We start from the raw sequence: 14790 nt of genomic DNA, 5'->3' as shown, positions 1-14790 counted from the left end.
TTTCACAGTGTTCTAAAAGTACTGGAGTTCTTCACACAAGGATTCCTTTACTCAAAACTGTTCAAGGTGTGGGATGGGGAAGGAAAGCAGCGAAGACAAAGGAGGGTGGTGTACAGAAAGAAAAGCAAAATAAAGTAATAATGGGGTGGGGAAAAGGCCTTTCTGCTATTTCCCAGGCCTTATCCTTACCTTTATGCAATATAATTTGAAGTATTCTATTCAGTTTTAATACATAAAAACAAGCCTTCATGCACACTTTGCTGGCATTTGAAAGTAGTAAATCAATAGACTACCCTATCAAAATGAAGCCCCAGATGTCAATTAAGATACCTGCATCATCACTGTCATTTTTAAAGAAAGCATATTTCCTGGTATTTTATTAGACAAAATTATTTTATTCATATTAATCTCCACTTCACATTCATCTTTGTAATAAATTAGTTTTGATATCATTTAACTTTTTAATCAGATCCTAGGAAACTACTGAAAATAACAATTTTGGAACACTTCATTCCCTACCTGGCATACAAAAACTTCCTCCTCAACAATGCTTCTTGATAAAAAAACACAAATAGCAATTAATCTGGTTAAGTAGAGTTTTAGGCAAAATTAAACGAGCAATTTCGCAAGCTCTGCAGTTTGCTTATTAGAGGTAACTAAAAGTTAAAAATATAGCAAAGCAATCCACAAAGTATCATTTTCTGATATTTAGCCTAATAGTTATACAAACCTAGTTTTTCTTGTTTTTCTCAATGTGATGAAGTGAAGTGAAATGAAAGTCACTCATTGGTGTCCGACTCTTTGCAACCCCATGGACTATACAGTCCATACATTTCTCCAGGCCAGAATGTTGGAGTGAGTAGCCTTTCCCTTCTCCAGGAGATCTTCCCTAACCAGGGACTGAACCCAGGTCTCCCTCATTGCAGGTGGATTCTTTAGCATATAAGCCACCAGGGAAGCCCAAGAATACTGGGATGGGTAGCCTATCCCTTCTCCAGCAGATCTTCCTGACCCAGGAATAGAACTGGGGTCTCCTGCATTGCAGGCGGATTCTTTACCAGCTGAACTATCAGTGAAGCCCCTCTCAATGTGATATGGATCATCAAATCAGACAAAAAATACCCTTACCTTATTGAAGAGATTTTTCTTGCTCACAAACTCGGTACCATATCTCTTTGCCCGTTTGTAATTGACCCATTTTCACAGTACTGGTTGAGGCTAGGGTGACTACTTTTATTTTCCAGGAATATTCCAACACAGAACAGTGAAAAAAATATATCTGTAAAGCTGAAAAATATTTATTCTAAAAAATGGAATAATACATATGTAAAGTGCTTCTGAAATTGACTTATGAAATCATGCACATAGTTCAGAATAACTGATTGCAGTGAACTAGACCCAATTTTAATAAACAGACATAAATTTGACAAAGCTAATCTATAATGAATCTAATTTCCCATATGTGACGTATCTACATAATAAGCTCCATTTGACATTGACTAGAAGATTCAGTGTAGAAAGTGTCAATGAAACCTTAGCAACTTTACCAAACCGAAAAATCTGTGGACATGTCAGCATAGAAGGTACCTTACAAAATGAGAAGAATGAGAAAAATCATGGATATTTTGGTAACTAGGACTGGGTAGGACAAAACTATGGTGCAATAACTGACGAATACACACTAAAGGAACAAAAACATCATGTCAAATTTCTAAGCTGAAAGATAGGTCTTTACTTCTACAAAAAGTTATTACTCAGGAAGCAGATGAAATGATCAGCATGACCACAATGGGGAGCAGATTATGCCACCCCAAAATGTGCTACTTCAGCAATGGATTATTTTGAGCTGAAGGCAAACAAGACCCAGCAGACCCAGGAAAATCTTTTGCCTCTCCCTTAACTGCTTAAAAGAATTTAAATAGAGGGATTGGGCCAGAAAGAGAGCTATTACAAAAGATAACTTTTAAACCTCTGATATCAAATACCTGCTTTCCTCATTTTCCTGTGAATTATCCTCTTCCTCTTTGAAGCCCCAGAACCCTATTTCTTTTTTTAGCTCAGGATAGCATATAAGCCTCATCTGTCTGATTCCTTTTGGGTCTCATATTTTTATGGGACTCTCATATGAAAATAAATTTATTCTGCTCTTATTAATCTAAATTATGTCACCTTACTTATTAGATCAGCTAAAGAACCTAGAAGGGCAGAAAGAAAATTTTTCTGCCCTGACAATCATTTAGTCAGACAATTTTGGTTTTTTTTTCCAGTGTATTCATAATGTTACCTATCATCAATATCGTTATCAGGATTCAACATACAGCAAGTGAATGGTAATGTTATTGCTACTGTCACATATATACCTCAAGGGCAAGGGTTACTCTTCTGCATTATTTATAAACCCACTTAATGTGTGGCATAATGCTCCGCATATGAATACTGTATAACTAAAGGACAGTGATGATAGGTGTCTCTGAAATTTACATATAAAATCATGAGTATATGAAATCATACTCAAAGTGATTTTTTTTTTAAAGATTCGGCTGCCATTTTTTTGTTTTTGATTGTAGCTGGGCAAGAGTAGAAAGGCAAGAATGACAACTAATAAAGAGATTAGATAAAGCTAAACTGGGGAAAACGATTTTTAAAACTTTGAAATAAGAACAAGGAGGCCTGGAAAACCCCTCTTGTAGTTACCTGGTGAAGCACACAGCACCCTGCTCTGGACTCTCTGCAGAAGGAAATAGCCAGAAGAGCACAGGCGATGTAGGTCATTTATCTGAATTACTTGCTAAGGCCAATTTTGATAATAGCTTTCTAATATTTAAATGACACATATTAAAAGAACCATGTGATTCTAGTGATTTTCTATGTCTCTACTAAGATCAAGCAAGAGGATGTGGGCCTGTGTAGCAGCAAGAGAGATTTCAGAAAGAGTTTAGGTAAGAATTTCACAGCAATGCAAGTAGCTATACATGGTGGTGAATAAGCAAGGGAAGTTATAGCATAGCTTCTTTGAAAGTGTTTTGAAATTGAAGAAATTCTGATATCACCCTGAAAATCACTTCTAAGCTCTTCTTTAGCCCTCTAAGATTTTAAGATTATATGTTAAGGGCCAATTAAAAAATACAACTATAGAGAACTGGTTACATTTAACCAGAAAAAGTCTACTGGTAAACTAAGAATATCAGTTCTTATGAGTAAAATATCTAGCCTTCATTAAGTTTTTTATTCGGTAATAGAACAATAAAATTGGTTGGAACAACTGAAAATTTTTCTTTAGCTAAAGGTAGAACAAGGAATTTAATACCTTCAATAACAATTTCTAAAGAAACTGTCAGGCAGTTTACTAATTCCTGAGAAAAAAACCCACAATTTTAAAGAACATTGGTGTTACATATAAGAAATGCTTCCTGTGGAAGCATTTCTAAATGCTCTTTAGAAATTAACATCGATACCCAAAATAGAAAAAAACAAATGTCCTAAAATCTTTGGTATCATTTTAAAGAGTTAGTAGTACATGTGTCCCATAAAAATATGTTTTAAAAGTTAAAAAAATATTTCAGTCTACTATTAAAGATAATGACAATATGGGTTAAAAAGTAACTCATTCAAGAACTTTTCCTTACAAACTCTCATTGAATGAATTGAGAACCCTGTCCTCCAGGAGCTCCTCATATAGTGAGCAAGACCAATTTTATCAATTACTACCCAATATGAAAGGCTGGAAAAAATCCGATGGATATACAGAGAAGGTAAAACCTAATCTTAAAATATCACATCTTTTTTAAAGTAAAATCAAAAATTCAAATTAGATTTTTCAGTTTGGATAGTGTATGTCTGATTATGATACATAAACATCAAAGATCCAATGCATTTACTTTCAAAATCAACATTCTTTAAAGCATATCCCACCGACCTCAGTAAAACTTTACTGTCTACCATTTCTGTTAGTCAAACTGAGTTTTATTTTTGCTTTTGATTTCAAGCTCCTTTAACGTGTTTTGTATTTCAAATGACCAACCTAGGAAAATGAGGCCATCAAGCCCTGAGCTGGTTTTATATCCCGACAGTTTCCACACAGGCTATGCTTTCCCTGGGGGCTGGGAGATCTTAGGAGGAGGCTCCATCTATTTCCAACTAATATCTGACAACTGTCAAATTTCTGTGTCTCATCTTAAAATTTTCATCCTCCTTTCAGCCTCACTTTTCTAGTTGCCTATATCTCTCAGTTCAGTTCAGTTCAGTCGCTCAGTCGTGTCCAACTCTTTGCGACCCCATGAACAGCAGCACGCCAGGCCTCCCTGTCCATCACCAACTCCTTGAGTCCACCCAAACCCATGTCCATCGAGTCGATGATGCCATCCAGCCATCTCATCCTCTGTCATCCCCTTCTCCTCCTGCCTATATCTCTGCTTGCCACTTAATAAAATATCATCAAAATCACCAAGGGAACTTGTTAAAAACAAAAACAGTGACCCATAACAAACTGAATCTCCTGGATTCATGAGTGGGAATTTGGATTGTTAACAAGCCTTTTGCCAGCCTCTCAATTCCCAGGGGATTCCCAAGTTCTATCAGTGTGAAAGAGTACTTTATGACATATCAACCTCATTGCTAACATTGAGTCCTAGGACATATACTTCAAGATCTCAGTTCCATATAATTTTCAAACTAATCATCACAAGAATTCTATGCAGTGAGATCATTGCTTCTATGTTACACAAAATGAAACAGAGGCTCAAAGAAATTAAGTATCATGCGGAGCTATGAACACTGCCAGCATGCTGTGTAGACTGTATGGTAGGGTGAAAAAGATAAAGGGCCCAGAAGCAAGCCTTACATTTGAATCTTGGCAATGATAAACTACCCAGGGGGCTTCCCAGGTGGCACTAGTGGTCAAGAACCCGCTTGCCAGTGCAGGAAACATAAGAGACATGGGTTCGATCCCTGGGTAGGGAAGATCTCCTGGAGGAGGGCATGGCAACCCATTCCAGTATCCTTGCCTGGAGAATACCATGGACAGAGAAAACTGGAGAGCTACAGTCCATGGGGCCACCAAGAGTTGGACATGACTGAGAGACTTAGCATGCACATGCATAATGACACTACAGCAGCCTGATCTTGTCATTCGACCTTGCTGAGCCCAGGTTAATCACAGGAAAGTGGTGATTACAATGCAGACCTTTATAACTTATAGCATACCAAGGTCACTTTAGAAACATTAATCCATTTTCATCTACAATTCCATTTTTGTCCTTTTTTAATCTCCTTAAGCATGAGCCCATTTTAAAAGTCTTCTTTTAGCTTCTTTACTTGTAGTAGAAATGCATTACCACTTTTTAACAACCTTGTGTTAATTAGTCATCTAAATATGATTATTTAGGAGGTACATCTGTTATGTAAACCACCATAACACACCTGTTTAAATAGGCTAAAATTAGAAACAGTAGAATTTCCAAAATTAGGAGACTATTAGAGAAAGGGAAATTATTAATTAAAATTATAAGGCCAGCCACACAGCGTAATAATATACAAGCACTAAATATTACAATTTTTAAAGAACTGCTGTCAAAATAATAGGCATAAAATAAGATGTGAATTATATTGCATGATTTCATTTTAAACTGTATGTACACATGCATGTGTATATATAAACATATATATTGACAATTTTATCAAAAGATAGAAAGGAAATATATCAAAGTAGTAATAGTAGTTATCTGTAGGTTTAATAATTACATATTACTTTTGTTTTCTTCTTTGTAGCTTTTCTGATATTACACATTTTCTACAAAATTATGTGTACATTTTACAGAGAGAAAAAGTAGACATTATTAAAATAAAATTTATAAGTAAGTTCAGTTCAGTCACTCAGTCGTGTCTGACTCTTTGTGACACCATGGACTGAAGCATCCCAGGCTTCCCTGTCCATCAACAACTTTATTTACTTATAAATAAAAAAAATGTTTCAAAATACTAAAATGGGTCATGCAATCATTTGCTTCTTTTTATCCTGGCATCCATAACAAAAATACATTTCTTACAAGGGTTTCTTTAGTTTCTGTTATACCCAATACTGTAAAATACTTAATAAAAGATAAGGATCTTCTCTCAGATTATACACATTAGTTTTCCTCTGACCATATTTGGCTTCCATGAGAATTCTACAAATAAAATATCTGCAACAGAAGGCTCTGAAATCAGGGAACAAACTGTTCTTAACTGTGTGGGGTAATTTTTCATTTACATGAGAATCAGCCTTCCCAAAATAAAATGGCAGTATTCACTCTCTCCTGGGCACTGTTCTTCTTTTTTTTTTTTAAATTATCCTCTTTGTGACCTGAGGCAAGTAATTTAACCTTTCTGTGTCTCTATTTCTTATATAGAATAGAATGATAATAGTATCAACTCGACAAGCCTTTTCATTTAAGGATTAAATCAGTTAATATTTAGAAAGCCCAAAAGAAAATGATCATAACATAATAATGATAATAATAATAATAACAGGTACTATTTTTAACCTTAACAAACACCTTTAAGAGGCAGGTATACCACTGCCCTAGATAGTACACGAGGACTTGGAGACTAAGAAGCTGAGTTACTTCTCACCTTACACGTGACACTGAGAGTCAAATGCAACTTTTACTGACATCAAAGCCCACACATGGTCATTAAACCATCAGGCAACAGACAATATTCATAAATATTAACTAGTCTATTGTAAGCCAGACACAGACACTGAGCAATACTGTGCAAGGCTCAGCTCTTGCCTTTATCTAATGAGAAGGGCTAGCAGGTCTTTGAGCATGAAGTGGAATGGCAACCATGAGGATATGAGGCCATAATAGCAGAGAGAAAGGTGTTAAGTGTATTCTAGAGAGGTCAGACAAAGCAAACTGCAGGAAGCAGCCCTTCAGCAGAGACCTGAAGGATGAGCTAGAGCTAGCCAGCAAGCTGGTGAGGAACAACAATCAGTTGGCATTTGCTCCCTGGCGTTCTGTGCTGGAACTCCGGAGATGCCAGCGTTAACTTCATGCCAGGTGAAAAATGATCTGAGTGCCCACAGCTGCAGCTGCTGCTTTATACCCTATCCCTCCTATTTCCATCGTTAATGAGCCTGAGACCAGAAAAGAATACATCTTAGTAACTAAGGGCTCTTCTGTTAGTCTTTGGTCCAGAGACAGAAGAGAAATTCTTCACTTCTGTTAATGAAACAGCCACAGATCCTTTGTTACTTTGCTTTAGCACTTTCTAAAATAGAAGTTTGATGCTACTAACTCTCATTTTTATACATCTTGGTGGCAGGTTGTTGTATGCTCATAAATATACTTATTATAAAAACATATGATTTTTTTCCCCCCAGGAATGGTTCTAAAGCATGTCCAAACTTCTAAGGTTCCTTAAGGTTAATTCCTGATGTTAGGAACTCTTCTGATTTGCCTGAACTTTTAGCAGTTCTGATTACTTGTAGTTACACAACACCCCAGAGACACAGGCATGCCAAGAGGTATCTATTCCAGATGTAAATAACTTTACTGAGTCAAGGTAAGTTTGGGGCCTTTATAGATATCTCCATATTTCAAATATTATTTTTTTAAAAAGAGGTCTCATTTCAAAGTTGATTTGAGGAGAAGGAAGTTTCTTTTTCTGCTGTGGTATGTCAGATATAGTCCCGGTATACAGAGTCTAGAAAGATTTCCATTTTGCCGTTTAGAAGTCACTTCTATATGACTACAACCACTTATTTGAATTTGTATGAAAAAAAAGAATTTCATCTTTACTTAATCATCAATAAACAAACTTCAGTGCTTTTGTGGCTGGCAGTGTGAAATAGGAAGATTCAAAGAAAACACAGAATTTATTTCCTTTCTTTAAGGAGTTTGCATTATGGTTGGAAAAGTTAAAAATCATCTTAAACTGATTCGGGGCACTGACCACAGAAAAGAGTAATATCAGGACACAAGAGAAAGAAAACTTTTCTCTACTCTAAGAAAGAGGAGCATAACATGGGATCTGGTAGCAGCAATTTTCTAATTATATATATTTTGTATCTGTGTTTTTTGAATCCCTAGTTTTCCAAATAAAGAAAAACTTCTAGTATATTTTTCAAGGCAACGTATCTTTCAAAATGATCACTTAAATAAATTGAAAAATGTGAAATAAGTTTTTTAAAATGTATGTTAGAGAATCTTCACCAAACTAGTTCCAACATGCCAAGAAAAGTATATTTCAACTGTTATAAGAAACAGCAGCTTTAATTCAACCACTAGGGGGGAAATTCTGCAGTACTCACTGCAGTATATTTCTCTGAAGCTGAATTTTTAGCTTTATTTGAACAAGGTATGCTTCCCCTAAGTCGTTAGTCTCTAGCCAAGCCAACCTCCAAGGCTTAAAATAAGGTGAAAGTCTTGGGTCACTATATCTTACTACTTCTTCTCATATGGATTAAAAATAAAACAGTAACAGCAGATCCAACTCCAAGGAATGGTGTGGAAATTTGTCTTCTGACACTGAAGAAAGAAGGTGCCTGACTCTGTGCAGATTAGTTCACAGAGAAATGCTGCATCCTCACTTCATCTGACAACATAAAAATTCCAACAAATATTTTTAAATTGAAGAATTCCACTGCATAATTTTGGAGACATTATATAAAATCAAATTAAAACAAAAATATCATCATCACAAAAGAGAAGTGTGTCTTGGACAAAAGGGGAAATTCCAGGTCTTTGTACAATTTTTAATGCTGTGGATTCAATGACATTGTTTTTTAGCCTCTTTATTTGTAAGACACTATACATCTATCTATAATTTGAGTAGATAACATTTGAAGTTTTTTTAAAATGTTTATTTTCATTTGGTGTCACCTTTTCAAATGACACAAGTTTTTCACTCTCCATACAAGGTATAGATATCATTACACAGAGACAAAGAAAAGGACAGCCTGTGTGTGGAGGCTGGGACCCCAAGAATGTTACCTCAGTGCTCCCCAAAACTATGTAAGCAGATAACTAAGGATCTCCCAAGAAATTACTTTGGACTCCTACAATTGTAAAAGAGCTCTAGGGATTAAGACCTAAACTATATTGTGGACAACCAAATATTTGATCTTCGTGTAAGAAGAGAAGCTTTTATTGTAGGATGCAAAAACAGTCCTCAAACTCTTCAACTGTTTCCTTAAATTTATTGCTTTAACATGTGTTATATATATACTCTATGTCTACTGAAGAAATATAAAGATGAGCTGGTGAATTTTGCCTGAATAATTATACAGTTTATAATTGCCTTAATAACATTTTTAAAACCGTGAAGGCAACACTATTCATGTAAGAGGTTAAAAACAGAGTATGATTAAACATCAATAGTGGCTATTCTAGCCACTATTCTAACTTGCTCTGCCTTACTTGAGCCATAAAAGCAATCAACTAGAACAACAGCTCCAAAGGATCCTCCAATGAGGATGCTAATCATTGTTGAGTATTAGGAAATCTACATGTAAATAATATAGAAACCTGGCTTTGTCTTCATTCTACCATTCATCCATTATGGTAAATAAACACTTTTCAAGAAATTTCTAGGTTCTGTGGATATAATATTGAAAGACTTTGTGTTTTGGAACTTATATTCCAATATGGTAGATACACAATAAATTAATTACAAAATTACCGTAAAAATCTCATATTGGCTCTCACTGTTATGCACAGCCCTCAGTGTTTCTAAAAGAGTACTGAATGCCTATATTCTTAGTGTCACTGGGCACAAACTAGTGATAAAATCCAAAATTTTCAGGCCAATGTTCAAGGCCATCTCCAATACTGCCTCACCCACCTGTATGATATGATCTCTTACTGCTCACATCTAAGACCAGTGGAGAAGGCAGAACCCAACACAAATGAAATGTATGATTGGACATTATCATTTTCACCCACCAAAATTGCTCTTTCTATCCATCCCTTGAGAGGAGAGCCTTCCAATGTGGTCTCTACTAAACCCCTAAGTCCAATTTTTCCCTCCGTTTAAATGCTATACATCTTGTGCATGCTGTTCTCTAGCAGTGTTTATTTTGAGTTGTAATTTACTAGGTACTCATATTCATAAATATGCCCATCCTAATCATTTGACTGACCACTTTTTGAGGGCCGGGACTGCCTTTAACTTTTCTTGGCATCTCAGGCTTCTTTTTAGCATATTATCTTAAATAGTTAACTCCCAATTCATATTTTTATGTTGAATTTTGTTATATTTGCTTTTGTGCAATGGCAACACATAAAGTTCAGTATCTGATTCATGTTACACATCTGTTACAAGGGAATACATACAAGTTTATAAGTGGTCTAACATTAGTTTTAGAGTACTAATACTAAGAGTAAAACCTCAGCAACTCAGCATCTGATATTTCCAATTTAATTCTGAACTTTTGAATCATTCATTTTCTGGCTAGTTTCTAATACAAACTCCTAGTCAGAACTCTCAAGTTTTCAGAGTTTTTATGCATTTTGGCCATCTCAACTCTAGGGAACCTGAATTTATATATCTATGCATCCTCTTTTCATATAATCATGTCAGCCAATATTTTCTGTTCAAAATATAAAAAAACAACATTTCCTGAAAGTTTAAAAGCACAAAAAAACTAAGCACACAACTGAATGAGACAGTGAAACAAGTACATTCTTTAAATTTAATATTTTTCAATAGATAATCTTCATACTAAGTTATCTAGATAGAAATAGGTGTGTGTATGTGAAGGTACAAAAATCCATCTAATATCCAACATATTCATTTTTACAGCTGTGCAATATTTCTGCAACAGAGTCATATATACATGCTACTGACTACACATACACAACACACATTTACATGGCGTATTAGACCACACAAAATGTATACACACAAAACACATATTTTCCATCTTCAGTGTTTTCATAGTTACACAACATTCTTTCTGGCACACACATGTGAAAATCACTCATATTTTACAGGTGTGTTTATGCCTACACATACAGGTAAAAGTGATTTAATATTTAGTCCCTAGTAGTTAAACATAAATATTTTTTGGTTTTTAAAAGTCGATCTGGTAAAATTACATGGTAATATGGCTTAGGTTTACTTTCTTCTTTTTTTCCCCCTCTAACAAAGAAATATAAAAGTATTTTGGTGCCACTGTCATGTGTTTCTTGAGACCATCATTCGGGTCATATTTTATCAATAAACAATGTTCTGTAAAGCTTTTATTATATCATGTTGGAAAAATTAAAGATTGTTATCCCTAGCCCCCATGATCCAGGTGAAAATGAAATGAGTGTATGCACATAGGCACAATTCAGCACAGAAAACGTTTGGTACACAAAGAATAATCAGATGGGTTCCTACCCAGCACAATTCCATTCAGTAGTTTCTCTTGCACGTACCAGCTCAGCTGTCCACGATCCATGCTGCTTTTAGATACTACAAAGCAATTTTCACTCCAATTGCCGCCAGCTCAAGTTCTTCCTTTTGCACTCAGAATCGGATATGCTTGGACAGTGAGTGATGCCCTGTTGCAGCTGCCTCCCGGAATCCTTCAGCAGCCCACCTCATAGCAGCGCCGGGTTAAGCCCTGCCGCTAGCTCCAAGCTCGTTTTCCCCAGCAGCTGGTGGTATTCGGTCGGCCACTGGGCGGAGAGAACGAGCACTAGGGCGCCATCTGGAGGCGTCTTTAGGCAACCTCAGCAAACTTAAAACAACTAGGTGGAACAAAAATGTCAGCAAATTCTTTGTTAAATAAGCATACCGTTCTATACACTTTCCTGTGAATATTTTTTTAAAAGACAGAAAAATGCAAGAGAGCCTCATTCTGTTCCCCGTGAGCATTCTCTTTCTTTTACACACCACAATAAAGTGAAAACTTCTATCTCATTTAGGCACAAATATCAAGATGCCAAATTAATTGTCTGCTGCTTCTTGTCTCATCTCAAAAGGAAATAGGCAACACTGGCTACTATCAGAAATTTTCAATATTTTAGTAGTTAACTCAAAGGCAGATTTTCAAAAGAGAAATATATGCCTCTGAACTAACATAATGTAAGCATGTTAAACATGCTCTGCTACTTTAAAAATTACGAAACTTATCTCTGGAAATGTTTAGCGTGTTCCTTATCAGTGCAATATACTGACTTGATAATGATAACAGGAAAACCAGTTTCTGTTCCAGTGCACGTGATAAGGTGTTCATATGACTTTAATATTTCAACAAAAGCTCTTTGAATTAATTTCCCTCTAAGTATCTCCCTAAGCTTCTTTCCCTTAAAGAGGATAATTTGTATACCTGAAAGAGATATAAGCTTAATTAATTAACTGAATGGAGCACTTAAAGTCTTATCTGCTGTGATATGCATTTAGAAATGTGATTATTGGATGTTTCATTACTCCCTACAGATCAAAATGAATATGCATCACCATCCCCAATCTCCATTCAACCACTAGTCCTACTTCCACTAAGCATCACGATTTGGTATTTCACTTTTCCTCCAAAATTAAAATTTGACTTTGAAACTATTTAGTAATAGACACATCTACAGTGATTTATAGTTTTCTAAGCAACTGTGGACTAGAGCTTGATTATATATTCTGTGAGACACCTGTGGGAAATAGAAATTCTTAACACTTCAATTTCAAATTAGTGTTTGAGAATTTCTGTCAGGGTAAACAGAGAATAAGTTTGTTTCATCAATAGTTCATCTTAACTTTTACTTCTGTGTGTATGATAAATGAATGTACTGGCTTTTCAAAGACATACCATTAAATATATTCTTAAGAAAAATGAGATTTTTTTTCTTTTAAATAGAGCATGTACCAAATAATCAAGCCATAATTTCTGTGAGCTTATAAAGTCTCTAAAAATTTATGTGCTGATGGGATTAAAAAGAATGTTAACTCTTCATGTCTCTATATCCTCGACTCCTAGTATTGTGGAATATGAAAACATATTAGTTAACTGATTCCTAAATTATATGACTTACATGTTGCACTATGGTTAGTGTTGCACAGAACTTCTTAGACGACAAGACACTGAAATATATAGTTTAAGACAACAAGCAGAAAAATAATGCTTGGAAATTTACAAATAATAAAGTAATAAGCACTGACCAAACAGAGATATGCCCAACTTTCACCAAGTAAAATTTTATACATGAAAATATAAATGTAAAAAAGAGATAAAATAGAGGATAAAGTTTCCTACCATAAATATTTTGAACTTACAAAATCATTCTTTATGTAAAAACTCCCCAGAATCTCAAGAATGACTTCATTAAAATATAAATTTACATGCATAAACAGAAAAAAAGAGATATTAATGAGAAGAGTAGATGTGTGAATTTCATAGCCAGAGTTACTCTATCTAACCACATCATCACCAAAAGCTAAAAATGATAGAAGATGGATGCTGCATGCAAAAGAGATGATTATGTGGCTAGAAGGAGAAGAGAAGTATTACAATCATGTGCTGTCCCCTGAAAGAAGGTCTAAAATTAATGTCATGGCACTGAGACAAGAGAAAAATATAGGAAAAGACTAAGTCCCCAAATAGGAGTATACCAAAGAAGTCAATTATTTCTGTTTCTACAATTTAGCATGTAAAACTTACAGAAGGCAAAAAGGTCCAAGTCAAAGTCACACACTGGAGTCTAAAAATGAAAGCAACATGTGGAGTCTAAACATCTGTCTTTTACAATGAACTAAGATAAAAGGTCTGTGTTAGTGTTCTATTGCTATGTAACAACAACAAATTAAATTCATTACCTGTCAGTTTTTGTAGGGCAGCCATCCAGGGACAAAACTTTGATGAGTACTCACCTCAGAGTCTCACAGGCTGCATCCAGGTATCAACTGGGCTGTATTCTTGTCTGGAGACTTGACTGGGGAAGAATGTTTCTAAATTAAATCAAGTTATTGGCAGAATTCATTTCCTTGACTTCTTCAAGGCCACCAGGAAAACACGTCTTCATTTCAGGGAAGCAGCAGTCTCTCTTTTAAGGACTTTCACCTGAGTAAGTCTGACTGACACAGAATAATCTCCCTTTCAATGAATTCAAAATCAACTGATTTGTGACTTTAATTACATCTGCAAGATATCTTTATTTTTCCTTTTTTTTTTAATTGGGTAGAAGCAAGTCACAGGTTCCAGTCATACTAAAGAAAAGGGAACTATGTAAGGGTATTTACACACTGAGGGTCACCTTAGGGTGTGTCCACAATAGATCTACGTAGACACTTGAGTTTTCTTGCTTACTGTCCAAAAAACATGAGTGGAACAGCCTGATAGGAATTGGAGTGCATTTTGTTGCCTTTAGGATCAGGGCAGACACATATCATAGAGGTTTTGTAGATGCATGGTTATATCTAACAAAAAAATAAAACAGCAACAACAACCAAAAAACCTAGAGCAGTCATTTGATCAAGGACATGGAAGCAGAATGTAGGAGCCTTGAATTGAGGAGTGATATCAGACACATGAGCAAGACTTGGGGCAGGGAAGAGCACTGTTGCTGATGCAGTTGCAATGGTTATTTGTACTAGACATATTTGTGTTGCCTGGTTGCCTGCCCACATCTCCTCACATCTAGTTATCCATATTCAGAAGTGACTCAGCCTTATTAGACCAGGAATATATGCCTGAAGAAAGAAGACATCCAGAGATGGGCCAGAAACTTATGGGAAAAATATAAACCTGTCCAATTAGATTTTCAGGAATTTGAACTAAAGTAAAAGGGAGAAGCTGCCAGTTGGTGGAAAACATTGCAGCTGAAAGGCCAC

The sequence above is a fragment of the Giraffa tippelskirchi genome, chromosome 2, assembly GCF_054371585.1.
Source record: "Giraffa tippelskirchi isolate mGirTip1 chromosome 2, T2T-mGirTip1v1.2.pri, whole genome shotgun sequence".
In the NCBI taxonomy this organism is placed as follows: domain Eukaryota; kingdom Metazoa; phylum Chordata; class Mammalia; order Artiodactyla; family Giraffidae; genus Giraffa; species Giraffa tippelskirchi.
The sequence above is the reverse complement of the archived record's forward strand: the minus strand, read 5'-3'. Positions refer to the sequence as shown.